The sequence below is a fragment of the Acinonyx jubatus genome, chromosome D1 (genome assembly GCF_027475565.1).
Source record: "Acinonyx jubatus isolate Ajub_Pintada_27869175 chromosome D1, VMU_Ajub_asm_v1.0, whole genome shotgun sequence".
NCBI lineage: Eukaryota > Metazoa > Chordata > Mammalia > Carnivora > Felidae > Acinonyx > Acinonyx jubatus.
The window spans coordinates 17,711,802-17,722,944 of NC_069390.1; the positions used below are offsets into that span (position 1 = coordinate 17,711,802).

Below are 11,143 nucleotides of genomic sequence, written 5' to 3' on the forward strand. Positions count from 1 at the left end.
AAGCACTGCCTATAGAGAGAATAAATGACGCGCCTTGAACTTGCACGTGAGACAGATTTGTAAATGTATATACATACTTTTACGATGAACAAATGATAAGTTTATATTAAAATGTTACTGAATTCGGAGAAGCCGAATGTCACCATGTGTTTTATTCACCAACTGATTCCAGCACAGCCATTTACAAGCTATGTAACCTTGGAGAAATTAACCACTCCTACCTTCCTTTCCCTGTCCAACGGGACTGATGTCAGGATCCATCTCCTAGGGCCGTTTTACATAGCATAGTATCTGGCATACAACAAGCACTCTATAAATAATTAGTTCTTATTATCATTCATTTATTTAGTATTTTAAAGGTATAGCAGACATCAGGGGGGCACGTCGATGAAAAAATTTTTTGACGTTAAAAAAAGGGGCTTTACAAGCAGTTACGACCCTTAAGAGAGAAACACGTTTAATAAGTCTATACTATAAAGATGCTCATCCCAGTAGAAAAATGGGAAATAGCATTAAAAAAGCAATTTGCAAAAGAAGAAAGACAAATGGCCGATATACTTTATGAAAAAGCCACAACACTTTAATACCCAAATAAATATAAATGAAAACAAACACCATTTTTCCTCTGTTAGGTTGGCGAACATTAAAAATCTCTATCCTATTCCAGGTTGGCGAGAGCGTGGGGGATATACCCTACACACCCTCCTGGCTGGAATATAAATTGGTGTGACCTTTTTGGAGGGCAACTTGGCAACACATATCAAAAGACTTGAAATGAGAAAACCTTTGTAGGAGCAACCCCAAACCTAGGAATTTCTCCTAAGGGCATCATTAAGTTGTGTTCAGAGATTTACCCATAAGGTTGTCCTCTGCAACACCATTTTTAGTGGCAAAAAAAAAAAAAAAAAGAACCACACAAAAACAAAACAAACAAACAAAAACCACCGAAGAATAAAAGTAAACCTTGAAAACAGGAGAGAAGTTAATATGTAGCATACGGTGAAATATTAGACAGCAATTAACAATGCTTCGGAAGAATATTTATTGACATGGAAACACATGCTCAACATACTGTTAGTGAAAAATGAAAGCTACTAAGTGAAAGAAGATAATTGGCAAGGCCCCCTGCTGTATGATTCCCACTATATGACATTCCGGAAAAGGCAAAACTATGTAGGCAGTAAAAAGTTCAGTGGTTTCCAGGAGTTAGCAGGAGGGACGGATGAACAGGCAGAGCACAGAGGATTTGTAGGGCAGTGAAACTACTCTGTGGGACAACTATAATGGTGCATACATGTCATTGTACCTCTGTCCAAACCCCTAGAATGTACAACGCCAACAGGAAGCCTGAATGTAAACCACGGACTTCGGGTGATGATGGCGTGTCAAGGCAGGTTCATCGGTTGCAACAAATGTAGCACTCCCGGAGTCCGGGAGATGGCGGGTGTGCGGAGACAGGGAGAATATGAAAGCTCTCCGCACATTCGCCTCAGTTTTATTGTGAATCTAGAACTTCTCCAGAAAATAAAATCTATTTTTAAAGATGAAGGTTGTTGGGACGCCTGGGTGGCTTAGTCGGTTAGGCGTCCAACTTGAACTCAGGTTGTGATCTCCCAGTTCATGGGTTCGAGTCCCGCATCGGGCTCTGTGCCGACAGCTCAGAGCCTGGAGCCTGCTTTGGATTCTGTCTCCCTCTCTCTGCCCCTCCCCCCCACACACTCTGTCTCTCAAAAATATATAAACAGGGGGCGCCTGGGTGGCTCGGTCGGTTGGGCGGCCGACTTCAGGTCGGGTGGTGATCTCGCGGTCCATGAGTTCGAGCCCCGCATCGGGCTCTGTGCTGACAGCTCGGAGCCTGGAGCCTGTTTCGGATTCTGTGTCTCCCTCTCTCTGGACCTCCCCCGTTCATGCTCTGTCTCTCTATCTCAAGGGTAAATAAACGTTAACAAAAAATTAAAAAAATACATAAACAGTAAAAAATTAAAAAAAAAAAGTTGTGGAAAGATAAATATAAAATAATTCCATTTTAGAAATATATATGGATTGGGACACCTGGGTGACTCGGTTAAGCGTCCGACTTTGGCTCAGGTCATGATCTCACAGTTAATGAATTCGAGCCCCACATCGGGCTCTCTGCTGAGAGAGCCTGAGCCTGCTTTGGATCCTCTGTCCCCCTCTCTGTCTGCCCCTCCCCGGCTCATTCTCTCTCTCTCTCTCTGTCAAAAATAAATAAACATTAAAATACATATATAAAAAAAGAAACATGGATTTGCACACACAGGCCTAGGAGAATATATTCTGGCAGATCCCATGTGGTTAGTTGAAGCAGTGTTAAAGGGAAAGTGTTTCTCTTTTCTTCCTTTCGCTTATGAGAAAAAAGAAAGTCTCAGAGCACCTGGGTGGGTCAGTGTGTTAAGCTTCTAACTCTGGATTTCAGCTCCGGTCACGGTCTCATGATTCGTGAGACGAAGCCCGGAGTCGGGCTCTACACTGAGCAGCCTGGGACTCTCTCTCCTTCTCTCTCTGCCCCTCCCCCACTCTTGCTCACAGGTGTATGCACTCTCTATCTCCCTCTCTCCAAATAAATTTAAAAACTTAAAAAAAAAAGTCACTTAACTCTTTAAAGCTCATTTATACTCTTTATACTCATTAAATTTAAGAACTGCTAGCAAAGATAATAATGTCTCAGGTTCTGCCACCCTCACCGACTTCGTCACCGGATGCTGAGACCCAACCAATTGGTCGGGAGGAAGGAGGCTTCAAAATTAGAGACTGAACGGTTGAGCGGCCGACTTCGGCTCAGGTCACGATCTCGCAGTCCGTGAGTTCGAGCCCCGCGTCGGGCTCTGTGCTGACAGCTCGGAGCCTGGAGCCTGTTTCGGATTCTGTGTCTCCCTCTCTCTGACCCTCCCCCGTTCATGCTCTGTCTCTCTCTGTCTCAAAAATAAATAAGCATTAAAAAAATAAAAATAAAAACAAAACAAAACAAAACAAAAAACAAAATTAGAGACTGAATACCAGGCATATAAGTGGCACTTGCTGTATATTTCATGAATGAATGCAAATCGACTGATTGGCCAGTAAGGGCCCTGATATTTCGATCATGAAGACTTCTATTTGTGTTTTTCTCTACGATTCCCATTTCGAAAGATTTTATCTGCCAAAAAGCCTGCACGCATTGTGTAATGACTCGTTCATTTTCCTAGTTTTTCCCATATACACCGGTGTGCGATAACCAGGATTAACCAGGGTAAACCGGTTAGCCGCTATCATCGCAGGCAAAAGCGGAGAAATCTGGTGTGCTCATTCATTTGTCCTGCTGATTACAGAGAACCGTACAACATTCATTAAACTTTTTATGTTTACAAAATAGCTCAGCGGGTAGATTACTATGTAGAAATGAGAATAAACAAACCACAGCTACACGCTATAGTATGTAGTCACAATGCCGAGGAAAGAAACGAGCCCCAAAGGGTACATACTGTATAATTCCATTTCTATAAAGTTTAAAAAGCAGGCAAAACTGCAGTGTTAGAAGCCCGTTAGTGGCACAGGCGCCTGGGTGGCTCAGTCGGTTAAGCGTTCGACTTTGGCTCAGGTCGTTATCTCGGGGTTCATGAGTTCAAGCCCTGTGTGGGGCTCTGTGCTGACAGCTCCGAGCCTGGAGCCTGGTGCGGATTCTGTGTCTCCCTCTCTCCCTACCCCTCCCCTGCGCTCACTCAAAAATAAACATTAAAAAAAAAAAAAAAAGAAGACGCGTCAGGGATAATCTTTGGGCATAACTGGAAAGGGATAAGGAAGGGGCTTAGACGATGTTGGTAACGCTCTATTTTTTAAGTCGGCGCTGAAGAGGAAGAGCAAAGAACTTCCATGGGGGAAACTAACCCAGTCCAGCCCGTGATTTTGCAGCTGGAGGAACTGGGGTCCGGCCAGTGAGGCTCCCGATTGGGTTCCAGGCTTTGTCTGCAGAGCAGTTTCTGGGGGAGCATCAGCGGTACAGCTGGCTGGGGGGCAGGTGAGCACATTCTCCCCAGGAGGTCCCTCCTGCTGAACCTTTTAAAGGTAACAGGTTGACTCCACCATGGATAAGATTTTGATAAAAAGAGGTTGGGAGAGGGGCGCCTGGGTGGCTCAGTGGGTTAGGCATCCGACTCTTGGTTTCTGCTCAGGTCACGGTCTCTCGGATCCTGGGGTCAAGCCCCCAGCTGGGCTCAGCACAGACAGCAAAGAGGCGAGAGCTTGCTTGGGATTCTCTCTCTCCCTCTCTCTCTCTCTCCGCCCCTCCCCCACTCATTAGCTTGCACGCGCGTGCTCTCTCTCTCTCTCTCAAAATAAAACGTAAAAATAGGTTGGGAGAAGCACTGTAAACTTTCTTGAGTCAAGTGGGGAAGGCGGTCAAGAGTGGCACCTTTTTTTGAAAAAAATGCGTTATGTTTATTTTTTGAGACAGAGAGAGACAGAGAGAGACAGAGCATGAGTGGGGCAGGGACAGAGAGGGAGACACAGAATCCGAAGCAGGCTCCAGGCTCCGAGCTGTCAGCACAGAGCCCGACGCGGGGCTGGAACTCACGAGCCGTGAGATCATGACTTGAGCCAAAGTCAGACACTAAACCCACGGGGCCACCCAGGCGTTCCCAAGAGTGACACCTTTTTTTATGTGTTTGCTTCTGACAGGGGACACTGATGGTACCTGGATCCCCTTCCCCCTTTCCTCCCCACTAATAGAACCGAACAATGTTCAGGTGCGACACCTCCCTCCCAGGACCTATAAGATTCAGAAGCTGAGCCTACCGTCAGCTCCAGGTATGGGCTCAGATGAATCTAAGCTGATTATGGCAATACCACCCCCCTCCCCAATTACTGGATCATGGACCTGGCCTTTCATCAGCACCTGACATTCCCCTCCGGAGGAGGTCAAGGTCAGACACCTGACCAACTCAGGCCGCAGCCATTGCTACAAAAAGCAGCCACGTTCCTCGGGAAGCACCCTTTAGAACGAAGCTGGTAGGCAGAGCAGAGGGAAGGTGTGGTATGATACGTAATATATCTGTTCTTTGTCCCCAGTTCCTGGCAAAGAACACCTGAAACCCTTGGAACTTCCCAAGTAATAGAAGCGTCTTTTGTTATTCATGAGGAGCCCCTTTCTAGCACACCTGAGTTTCTGCTAATGAGTGACTTCCGGTGGGGTCCCTACATAGCCTCAAAACGGGGAGGGTCCCGGAGACCCAGTGTTTAGAAAGTCAGAACTTCCAGCCCCCACCCACTGACCTCCTGGGAGGGCAGGGGGGCTGGAGATTGAGATCTACAAAGATTCTTAGGTTTTTAAATTGAGGCATAGTTGACTCACAACATTACATTAGTGTTGGGTCTACAAGGTAATGACTTGGTATTTGTCTACACTGCGAAATGATCGTCACAGCAGGTGCAGGTAGCATTCATCGTAGTTACAGAATGCCTTTTTCTTGTGATGAAAACACTTAAGATCTACTTCCTTGGCACCTTTCAAATATGCAATACAGTATTAGTAACTATGGTCACCTCGCTGGGCATTTCACCCCCAGAACTTGTTTCTTTTACACCTACGAGTTTGTCTCTTCTGTCTCCCTTCATCCTTTTCGCCTCCCCCTTCCCCCACCCCTCTGGCAACCACCAATCTGTTCTCCGTGTCTCTGAGCTTGGTCTGCTTTGGTTTCGATCCCATGGAGAAGGGAGACCGTACAGTTTGTTTTTTTTTTTAATTTTTTTTTTTTAACGTTTATTTATTTGTGAGACAGAGAGAGACAGACCATGAACAGGGGAGGGGCAGAGAGAGAGGGAGACACAGAATCGGAAGCAGGCTCCAGGCTCTGAGCCATCAGCCCAGAGCCCGACGCGGGGCTCGAATTCACGGACCGCGAGATCGTGACCTGAGCTGAAGTCGGACGCTTAACCGACTGAGCCACCCAGGCGCCCCGAGACCGTACAGTATTTGTCTGCGTCTGACTTACGTGACTTAGCACAATGCCCTCGAGGTCCACCCATGCTGTCACAAACGGCAAGAATTCATTCTTTTATACGGGTAAATGGTATTCCGTCGTGTATCTATATCACATCTTCTTTCCCCAATCACCTGTCCGTGGACACTTCGGTGGTTTCCATGCCCTGGCTGTCATAAACATGGGAGTGCAGGGATCTTTTCACAACTGCGTTTTCGTTCTTTGGATAAATGCCCAGAAGTGGAAATGTTGGATCATATGGTGTTTCTACTTTTAGTTTTTTGAGGAACCTTCATATCGTCTTCCACAGTGGCGGCACCAACTTACAGCCCCAGAGCAGTGCCCGGGTACCCTTTTCTCCGCATCCTGGCCATCACTCGCTACCTGTTGCCCTTCTGACGATAGCCGTTCTATTAATGTGATGTATCACACTGATTGATTTGTGGATATTGAACCAGCCTTGCATCCCAGATATAAATCCCACTCGATCGTGGTGAATAATCCTTTTAATGTCTCGTTGGATCCGGTTGGCTAGTATCTCGCTGAGAATTTTTGCATCCACATTCACCTGTGTGCTCTGCGAGCACATCCTCTGCCCACCTTTTCATAGGATTGTTTGGGTTTTTTGCTATCGAATGGCATGAGTTCTTTGCATCTTTCGGATATTAATCCCTTATCAGATACACGATCTGCAAATATGCTCTCTCACTCAGGAAGTGGCCTCAACAATTCTCGAACGAGATTCAGAGGGCTTCCTGGTCAGCGAGCACGTGAGATGCCGGGAGGCGGAGGCTCCACACTCCTTCCCACGTACTTAACCCTGTGCGAGGTCTCTTCCATCTGGCTATTCCTGAGTTGTATCTTTTATAATAAACCGGTGACTGTAAGTAAAGCACTTTCCTCAATGCTGTGAGTCATTCTACCAAATGATAGAAGCTGAGGAGAAGGAACATGGGTGCCCCAGGACCTGCAGCCGGTCTCCAGCAGAGAGAGAGGGAGACACAGAATCCCAGGCAGGCTCCGTGCTGTCAGCACGGAGCCAGATGCGGGGCTTGAATTCAGGGACCTGAGCTGAAATGAAGAATCAGACGCTTCACTGACGGAGCACCCCCCCCAGCCCCCCCTGAAGTGGGGACGGTCTCGTGGGACTGAGTCTTCAATCTGTGGGGACCAGGGCTAACTCTGGGTGGCTTTAGAACTGAATTGAGCCGTTGGGACACCTAGCTGGTGTTAGAGAACCAAAGAACGGGCTGGTGTTGGAAAACATCTCAGGGACGGGGACATCAGCGGACAAGGGAGTCAACTGCTCCTGCAATCGGCCTACTTGTGCACCCCCTGTTATGCCTCTTTGTTACTCGAGCCCCCTAGGGCGGGTCTCTATTCTGTGCAGCTGTCACCATCCCCCCTGGTACTTGCCCGACCACAGGTCGAGGCACCTGCCTACCTATTCTGGCTGTGCCTCTGTAAAGACGCTGCTTTGGGGTGCCTGGGTGGCTCGCTCAGGTAAGCGCTTGATTTCGGCTCAGGTCACCATCTCACAGTTGGGAGCCCCCGGCGTCGTGCTCGGCGCTGACAGCCAGAGCCTGCTTGGGATTCTCTGTCTCCCTCTCTCTCTGTCCCACCCCCATGCTCTCTCTCTCTCTCTCTCTCAAAATAAACTTAAAAAAAAAAAAAAAAAGACTCTGCCTTGGCGCCTTGGCCTCCCAAGGGGCAAACGAGGAGCGCCCACGACATCTCCCCACTGGCACCCCGGTCCCCCAAGCCCACGGCCGGCAGCTATCACCTGAGCACTCTCTCCCACGCACTGCTGGTGTATCTGTGAAGGGCAGTATATGCCGGGAACCTTTAAAAAACATGCACATGACCTTCTGTCCGGCGATTTCACTTCTAGGAATTTCACTGAGATACACGTGCGAGAGTATTCACCGCAGCGCGGTCTAGAACAGCAAAAGACCGGAAATAACCAACGAGTTGTCTGGAGGCTGGTTGAGTAAATGACAGGGTCCATGGGCGGCTGTTTCAGGGCGGGAGGTGATGGGACAACCGTCCAGCTCCCACCGTGGCCACCACCGTGGTCGGGGCCACGTCTCCCTCCGGCCTGAAGGGCTGCAGGGGCAGCCTGACTGTCTCCTGGCTTCCACTCTGACCTGCTATCCATCCTCCAGCCCGCGGCCAGCCGGGTGAGCCTGTTACAACCTGTCAGATCAAACCCTCCGCGGAGCCCCGTGTCACACGCGGCAAACAGCAAAGCTCTCCAGACAAGACGCCGTTGCCCTCTGCGCCCTCCGTGCCTACGGGGTGCCCCCTCCCTCCCACCCCAGCCAGAGGGCTGCCTCGCTCGGCCTGCAGCACCCCATGCTCCTGTCTTGCCTTTTGCACCGGCTGTTCCCTCTGCCTGGAATGCTCCTCCTCCAGAGACCTGTGGGGCTCCCTCACTCCCGTCGGGGCCTTTCTCTACTCAGTGTCCCATTCTCTGCCACCTACGTAAAGTTGCTGGCTCCTGACTGGTCCTACCCCGCCTCCCCTGTTGGATTTTTGCCCTGAGCACCACTCACCACCAAATCGACGTGGTGCCCATTTATATTATTTGCTCTCTGTCTCCCCAGGCAGAATGTAAACTCCAGGAGGGCAGAGAGATGTTGACCTTCCGTTTAGTGCTGTATCCCCCGCAAGGGGAACCGTGCCTGGTGCAAAGTGAGCACACGATAAACGTTTGTTGAATGGGTTACAGAATCGGTGGTGAAAACAAAACCCAGGGCAAGATAGCCTAAGTTGAGAGGCCGCAGAAAATGGTGGTTAAGAGAACAGATTCTGGTCCTCGGCTGCCTAGATTCGACTCCCAGCTGCTTCACTTAGCACTGTGTGATGTTGGGGTGGTTCCTTAACCTCTCTGTGCTTGGGGGCACCTACCTGGTAAGGCTGTTAGGATTAAATGAGTTCATATTTGTAATATACTTAGAATGGCAACTGACACGAAGCGAGTAAGCTGTGTAAGTTTTATATAAAATAAACAGGCCCCGTTTTAACAAATAAAAAGGACACACACATTTACATGGGCCCACGGATGCAGAGAATATTCTTAATCTGTGGTTGCCTCTGCTCCCGGGCCAGAGGGCGAGAGGAGGAAAGGGTCTTACATCCAACAGAGTTTTACACCGGATTCGTGCATTTTGGATTTAAAAAATAGATTAGCAGAGGCACCTGGATGGCTCAGTCTGTTAAGCATCCAACTCTTGATTTTGGCTCAGGTCATAATCTCGCAGTTCATGAGTTTGAGCCCCGCGTCGGGCCCTGTGCTGACAGCGTGGAGCCTACTTGGGATTCTCTCTCTCCCGCTCTCTGTACTCCTCCTTGCTCTCTCTCTCTCTAAATAAAAAACTAAACGTTAAAAAAAAAAATAGATTAGTAACGCCTATGAGTTATTGATTGTTGAGGCTGCATGACAGGTACACGGAAGTTTCTTACACTCTTCTATCTAACAAAAAGTTTTAAAAGGCGTGTTGGTAATAATGGTTTAAAAAATAACCCGCAGGCTGTTCTGCCACCTCCCGGGCAGGGAGCAACCAGCAAAAACGGGGAGAAGCAGAAGGGGAGGCCTCTGCTGATGGAGGGGGGTGGGCAGAGAGGGCTCCCCTCCACCACCTGCTGTCCCCTGGTAGGGGACTTGCGCCCCCTCCCCCGTGATGCTAATGAGGAAGGTGGGGAGTTTAAGCCATCTGCACCCAGGTCCCCTGTGGCTTTTAAGGAGTAGGGCTGGAGAAAGTGAGCTCTCCCATCCCACTGCCTCCAGCAGGTCGTGGGAGCTGAAAGCCTGCACCCAGACCACTGGGTCCAGGGCCCTCCTTTCCTGGCTCAAAAAGTCAGGCCCAGGTGGGACTGACCTGCTCAAAGCCTCCAGGAGGACGGTGGTGGGAGATAAGAGCCCACTGCCACGGGTCTATGCCGGGCAGCCCCTCACCCAGCCCTCCCTTCTCCGGCCCCTGTCCAGGGTGTCCTGTGTATTCTCAAACCCACACTTCCCCCGCCTGCGGGGCTGGAGGCTCCATTTAGGGAGGTAGGACCCCAGGGAAACAGCACGTGGCATTCTGGCTCCAAGGAAAGGGGTCCCAGTGCACGGTGAGACCGGAGGGGAAGGTCTGTGGAGGGAGACGCTGGGGGAATATGGGTGGGAGGGCCCTGTAAGCCTGGCACCCTGCCTTTATTTCCTCAGCAGTCTTCTCCTCCTCCCTCCTCGCTGCTCCTTCCTGCCCCTGCCCCTCTCACTGGCTCTTTATTCTCTTCTCCCGGTCTTGCCCCGAATCTCAAAGTTAAAAGAAACCTCAAAAGTCATCTAAATCCTTACTTCTCAATGTGTGGTCCGCAGACCAACCCTAAGGGCATCACCCGACGCTTATTACAAATGCAGAGTCCCAGGGTGCCCGGGGCGGCTCAGTCGGTTCAGCGTCCGACTCTTGATTTCAGCTCAGGTCGTGATCTCGTGGTTCGTGAGTTTGAGCCCTGAGTCCGGCTCTCCTCTGACAGCGCGGAGCCTGCCTGGGATTCTGCCTCCCCTCTCTCTGCCCGTCCCACTCCCCAAAATAAATAAGTAAACATTAAAAAAAGAAGAAGAAGAAGAAGAAGGAGAAAGGCAGAGTCCCACGCTCCACCCCAGACCTCCTGCATCAGAGACAGCCCCAGGTGACGGGCACACGCGTGTAAGTTTGGAGAGCGCCCGTCTGAACTGCTGGTGGCCCAGGCCAGCACCCCAGTTTCGGACAAGTAAGACGTGTGTGTGTGTGTGTGTGTGTGTGTGTGTATGTGTGAAGGTGCTGGGCCCTTAGCCCCGAGTTCTTCTCGCGCTGGGTACCCCACCGCCTGCACGGTCACCGTCTGGGCCCACTGTGTCACCCCATGGGACTGGGGGGTGCAGTGACCAATGCCACCATGTAATGACCCTGCCGTTCGCTGGGCTGCAGTCACGTGTCCTGCTGATTCGTAGAGTCTTGGCCAGAAGCGTGGGGTTCTCGCCGACCTACGTGTGTGCATGCGTAGGCACGTCTTGGGGGTCTCCGTGTGTGTCCCCTGTGGCCATTTACTAAGGCACGTAGCTCAGTCTCGAAACAGTGACAGACATCAATTATCCGGGCACAGGCAACAAAGAAGCAAAGGACGAGACAATTTCGGAGAAT

At 50.0% G+C, this 11,143-nt stretch overlaps 1 protein-coding gene across 3 annotated transcripts in view; it reads right to left on the reverse strand.

The window, feature by feature from the left end:
- Positions 1 to 11,143, reverse strand: part of PRDM11 (PR/SET domain 11) — an 88,920-nt gene that overhangs the window by 58,590 nt on the left and 19,187 nt on the right. The window contains exon 1 of one of the 3 annotated variants that reach the window (XM_053203265.1): positions 8,531 to 10,693. The exons of the other annotated variants lie outside the window; for them this stretch is intronic. The gene's annotated coding sequence lies outside the window, so the exon portion shown is untranslated. Of the gene's footprint in view, positions 1 to 8,530; positions 10,694 to 11,143 lie in introns of those variants that run through there. 3 annotated transcript variants of the gene reach the window in all.